The following is a 6,000-nucleotide window of genomic DNA, read 5'->3' as shown; positions in this document are numbered from 1 at the left end:
TGTATTCCATCTGCCAGACCCTAGCCCATTCACTTAGACTATCCAAATCCCTCTGCAGACTTCCAGTATCCTCTGCACTTTTTGTTTTACCACTTATCTTAGTGTCGTCTGCAAACTTGGACACATTGCCCTTGGTCCCAACTCCAAATCATCTATGTAAATTGTGAACAGTTGTGGGCCCAACACTGATCCCTGAGGGACACCACTAGCTACTGATTGCCAACCAGAGAAACACCCATTAATCCCCACTCTTTGCTTTCTATTAATTAACCAATCCTCTATCCATGCTACTATTTTCCCCTTAATGCCATGCATCTTTATCTTATGCAACAACCTTTTGTGTGGCACCTTGTCAAAGGCTTTCTGGAAATCCAGATATACCACATCCATTGGCTCCCCGTTATCTACCGCACTGTTAATGTCCTCAAAAAATTCCACTAAATTAGTTAGGCACGACCTGCCCTTTATGAACCCATGCTGCGTCTGTCCAATGGGACAATTTCCATCCAGATGCCTCGCTATTTCTTCCTTGATGATAGATTCCAGCATCTTCCCTACTACCGAAGTTAAACTCACTGGCCTATAATTACCCGCTTTCTGCCTAACTCCTTTTTTAAACAGTGGTGTCACGTTTGCTAATTTCCAATCCGCCGGAACCACCCCAGAGTCTAGTGAATTTTGGTAAATTATCACTAGTGCATTTGCAATTTCCCTAGCCATCTCTTTTAGCACTCTGGGATGCATTCCATCTGGTCCAGGAGACTTGTCTACCTTTAGCCCCATTAGCTTGCCCATCAGTACCTCCTTGGTGATATCAATCCTCTCAAGGTCCTCACCTGTCATAGCCACATTTCCATCAGTCACTGGCATGTTATTTGTGTCTTCCACTGTGAAGACCGACCCAAAAAACCTGTTCAGTTCCTCAGCCATTTCCTCATCTCCCATTATTAAATCTCCCTTCTCATCCTCTAAAGGACCAATATTTACCTTAGCCACTCTTTTTTGTTTTATGTATTTGTAGAAACTTTTACTATCTGTTTTTATATTCTGAGCAAGTTTACTCTCATAATCTATCTTACTCTTCTTTATAGCTTTTTTAGTAGCTTTCTGTTGCCCCCTAAAGATTTCCCAGTCCTCTAGTCCCCCACTGATCTTTGCTACTTTGTATGTTAGGGATAGGGTGGAGGTGTGGGCTTAAGTAGGGTGCTCTTTCAAAGAGCCGGTGCAGACTCGATGGGCCGAATGGCCTCCTTCTGCACTGTAAATTCTATGATTGCACCTCTATGATTATTGAACAATCAGCGAGTCAGCCTGAAATCTGCCTCACAATGCCCAGGTGATTGACGGCAGCTCCGGACCAATAGGAAGAGGAGGGGCGGGACTGGACGACCGACCGGGGGCAGCGAGTCCTCCAACCAATCGGAGTAAATGAGGGGCGGGCCCGCTGTGATTGAAGCATGCGCAGTGTGGGTAATGGCGATGGAGAAGGAAGTCTTTTTTAGATCGTAAATTGGTAAGAGGCGTTTAACAATATGGAGGGAGCGAGAGATCGCGGGAGCGGGCGGAAACGTTGTGTAAAGTTGTTGAAATCGCAAACCTCGGAAAGGTTTACGGGACCCCGTTTGTACCGAGCGGGGCTGCAGCTCCTCATCTTCGGCTCGGGTTAACGGCCGCCATCTTGATTGGATGTGCATCAGGGCGCATGCGCGTTTGCCGTGTTTGTCGGGGGCGATGTTTCAATGAGTGGGAGGAGCTTGTTCCCCATTGTTCAGATTGGAGACAACTTGTCCATCAACCTGGATTAGTCTTTGAGTCCCAATGTCTTGTTGATGATGCGAAGCGGTGGCAGAGCTGAAAATGAATGAAATGAAAATCGCTTGTCACAAGTAGGCTTCAAATGAAGTGACTGTGAAAAGTCCCTAGTCGCCACATTCCGGCGCCTGTTCGGGGAGGCTGTTAAAGAAAAGGAAGCAAATCCTGCTCTCCGGATTTCACTGTCTTATTAGACATTCTGTCCCATGTGAAATGAAATGAAATGACGGACTGATGGTGATTAATTTTGGAAACTCTTTTTACAAGGGATTAGTAGGGGAGGATTTACACACAGCAAATTCAAGCCAGGGGAAATATTTATCTTCCTGAATTTCATTTCTGGGCTGACAGTGATGCCTTTGTAAACTTCTTTCACAGGGGCTTAGAAAGGGATTCACAGACAAGAAACCCACAACCAATCTTCACATCAAATTCTAACACCACTGTTCGAGTTACCAGGACCTGGAGATTATCGACCTTTGTGTGTAAGCATTGAATTCCATATCATTATCACTCACTGTATAAAATGTCTACCTCCTATCTCCCCTGTAGATCTTGCTCGCAATCTTAAATCTGTGTCCCGTAATCCTTTTACAATCTACTGATGGGAACAGATTTTAAAAATCTTTTGCTGGGTTTGCCGTTGTCGTTTCTGGTGCCTGGGTCGATGCCGGGTGGTCCGTCCGGTTTCATTCCTTTCTCATGTTTTTGTTGTGTTTGAATCAGCTTGGACCAATCCATTTATGATCCAGAACACAATTGAAGTCCCCTCCAAGAATCAATTGATCTGTATCCAGGTCTGGGATGGATTCCAACAATTATTTTACAAATGTTTCGATGAGATTCCCTCATTTAAAAAAAAAAGATAGAGAAGCACAATTAGGCCATTCAGCCCATCGAGTTTTCGAGTTTGCCATTTGATCATGGCTGATATGTTTCTCATCCCCATTCATTTTGTATTGTAGCTCTCTTGAAATGAATGCGAACATTGCATTTGCCTTTCTAACTGCCAACTTTCCTTTATTTGTTCTTGGGATGTGGGTGTTGCCTTGGCCCAATGTTACTAATCGTAATCAGTTCGCAAAGCATAATTTAAATCAAACATATCCATTCCAATAGTGGGTTTATTACCCAATGTGTGTAATAGCTGAGAATGTGCTCTATCCACATGACAGAAGCTCCTCGCCCATGTGCAGAGTCCGGCTGTGACTGGAGCATGCGGCGTTCGGGCTGTGACTTGTGCCTGCGCAGTTCAGGCTGTCGCTGACCGTGCGAGGAGAGGGAAAGAAACAATCGAGCGACTTTCAAGATTGGAGCGGGTGGGTGATCGGGGAGCAATAGAAGCTGAGGAGTGAGCCGGGAGGCTTCATAAATACCCCGTGGAGGCTTCAACTCCCGAGGAAAATGTTAACGGTCCCGTCTTAAACAGCACCAAACAGAGTGAGAGCTGAGCGGTGACAGGCCCGGGTTACTGGCCGCCATCTTTACAGAGGACAAGGAGCCGCAGGGCGCATGTGCTGCGAGCCTGGACCGGATGCCAACTCTCCCGGATTGACTGACTGGAGTCTCCAGAATTTTATTTTAATCATTTGTGGGAGTCACTGGCTGGGCCAACATTTATTGCCCATCCCTAATTACCCTTAAACAGAGTGACTTGCTCGGCCATCTCGGAGGGCATTTAAAGAGTCAACCACATTGCTGTGGGTTGGAATCGTGTCGGCCAGACCAGGTAAGGATGGCAGATTTTCTTTTGTATTCATTCATGGGATGTGGGTGTCGCTGGCTGGGCCAGCATTCACTGCCCAGCACTAATTGCCCTTGAACTGAGTGTACCTCAGAGAGCATTTTAAGAGTCAACCAGCTGACCGTGGATGTTGTGCCGAACCTTTGTCCTAATTAATCATAGATTTACATTGAATTTACAGTGTAGAAGGAGGCCACTCGGCCCTTTGAGTCTGCACTGGCTCTTGGAAAGAGCACCCTACCCAAACTCAACACCTCCACCCAACACCAAGGGCAATTTTGGACACTAAGGGCAATTTATCATGGCCAATCCACCTAACCTGCACATCTTTGGACTGTGGGAGGAAACCGGAGCACCCGGAGGAAACCCACGCAGACACGGGGAGGACGTGCAGACTCCGCACAGACAGTGACCCAAGCCGTAATCGAACCTGGGACCCTGGAGCTGTGAAGCAATTGTGCTATCCACAATGCTACCGTGCTGCCCTTAAGAACAAATAAATCTACACTATATCATTTTACCGTATCCATGTACCTATCCAATAGCTGCTTGAAGGTCCCTAATGTTTCCGACTCAACTACTTCCACAGGCAGTGCATTCCATGCCCCCACTACTCTCTGGGTAAAGATCCTACCTCTGATATCCCTCCTATATCTTCCACCTTTCACCTTAAATTTATGTTCCCTTGTAATGGTGTGTTCCACCCGGGGGAAAAGTCTCTGACTGTCTACTCTATCTATTCCCCTGATCATCTTATAAACCTCTATCAAGTCGCCCCTCATCCTTCTCAGTTCTAATGAGAAAAGGCCTAGCACCCTCAACCGTTCCTCGTAAGACCTACTCTCCATTCCAGGCAACATCTTGGTAAATCTTCTTTGCACCTTTTCCAAAGCTTCCACATCCTTCCCAAAATGAGGCGACCAGTACTGTACACAGATGTATGAACATAGACCCCAAGATCTCTCTGCTCCTCCACATTGCCAAGAACTCTACCGTTAACCCTGTATTCCACATTCATATTGAGTCGATTTCGGCGGCGTGAGAGCAGCTGGTTAGTCAGTTTCAGCGGGAGCATTGCGGAAGGAGGGTGCTGGGAGGTAAGTCAACCTTTAAAAGCACTTCTCTTTGCAGGGGCAGGCCAGTCGATTTCGGCGGCGTGAGAGCAGCTGGTGAGTCAGTTTCAGCGGGAGCATTGCGGAAGGAGGTTGCTGGGAGGTAAGTCAACCTTTAAAAGCACTTCTCTTTGCAGGGGCAGGCCAGTCGATTTCGGCGGCGTGAGAGCAGCTGGTTAGTCAGTTTCAGCGGGAGCATTGCGGAAGGAGGGTGCTGGGAGGTAAGTCAACCTTTAAAAGCACTTCTCTTTGCAGGGGCAGGCCAGTCGATTTCGGCGGCGTGAGAGCAGCTGGTTAGTCAGTTTCAGCGGGAGCATTGCGGAAGGAGGGTGCTGGGAGGTAAGTCAACCTTTAAAAGCACTTCTCTTTGCAGGGGCAGGCCAGTCGATTTCGGCGGCGTGAGAGCAGCTGGTGAGTCAGTTTCAGCGGGAGCATTGCGGAAGGAGGGTGCTGGGAGGTAAGTCAACCTTTAAAAGCACTTCTCTTTGCAGGGGCAGGCCAGTCGATTTCGGTGGCGTGAGAGCAGCTGGTTAGTCAGTTTCAGCGGGAGCATTGCGGAAGGAGGGTGCTGGGAGGTAAGTCAACCTTTAAAAGCACTTCTCTTTGCAGGGGCAGGCCAGTCGATTTCGGCGGCGTGAGAGCAGCTGGTTAGTCAGTTTCAGCGGGAGCATTGCGGAAGGAGGGTGCTGGGAGGTAAGTCAACCTTTAAAAGCACTTCTCTTTGCAGGGGCAGGCCAGTCGATTTCGGCGGCGTGAGAGCAGCTGGTTAGTCAGTTTCAGCGGGAGCATTGCGGAAGGAGGGTGCTGGGAGGTAAGTCAACCTTTAAAAGCACTTCTCTTTGCAGGGGCAGGCCAGTCGATTTCGGCGGCGTGAGAGCAGCTGGTGAGTGGTGAGTCAGTTTCAGCAGGAGCTGAGACTTTTTCTCTTTTCTTTAAATTAGTTTTTTAGGCGGGATCAGGAAGTCGACCCGCGGACGTCTGGGAAGACCCTCACCAATAAATTCTGGTGGAGAGGAAACCCGAGACACTACACGTGTAGTGTCTCCCACCCGCCCTCCTCCTCTAACCTAATAATAAAACCCATTGGTCTGAGGTAAGTACCATATTTTTATTATATTATTATTATTTTTTATAAAAATTTAATTTAGTTGTTAGCCAGATCTTGGTAGAAAGTTAGAGGAATGGCAGGGAAGGGAGTACAATGTTCCTCCTGCAGGATGTTTGAGGTGAGGGATGCAGTTAGTGTCCCTGCTGATTTTACCTGCAGGAAGTGCTGCCATCTCCAGCTCCTCCAAGACCGAGTTAGGGAACTGGAGCTGGAGTTGGAAGAAC

General features: G+C 47.7%; 1 protein-coding gene across 3 annotated transcripts in view; it reads left to right on the top strand.

The window, feature by feature from the left end:
- Nucleotides 1-1,456: 1,456 nt before the first annotated feature.
- Nucleotides 1,457-6,000, top strand: part of LOC140418851 (uncharacterized) — a 30,467-nt gene continuing 25,923 nt past the window's right edge. For all 3 annotated transcript variants that reach the window (XR_011945372.1, XR_011945370.1, XM_072502490.1), the window contains exons 1-2: nt 1,457-1,513; nt 2,191-2,297. The gene's annotated coding sequence lies outside the window, so the exon portion shown is untranslated. The remainder of the gene's footprint in view (nt 1,514-2,190; nt 2,298-6,000) is intronic.

Source organism: Scyliorhinus torazame, chromosome 5 (genome assembly GCF_047496885.1).
Source record: "Scyliorhinus torazame isolate Kashiwa2021f chromosome 5, sScyTor2.1, whole genome shotgun sequence".
In the NCBI taxonomy this organism is placed as follows: domain Eukaryota; kingdom Metazoa; phylum Chordata; class Chondrichthyes; order Carcharhiniformes; family Scyliorhinidae; genus Scyliorhinus; species Scyliorhinus torazame.
This window is presented reverse-complemented; position numbering and strand designations above follow the sequence as displayed.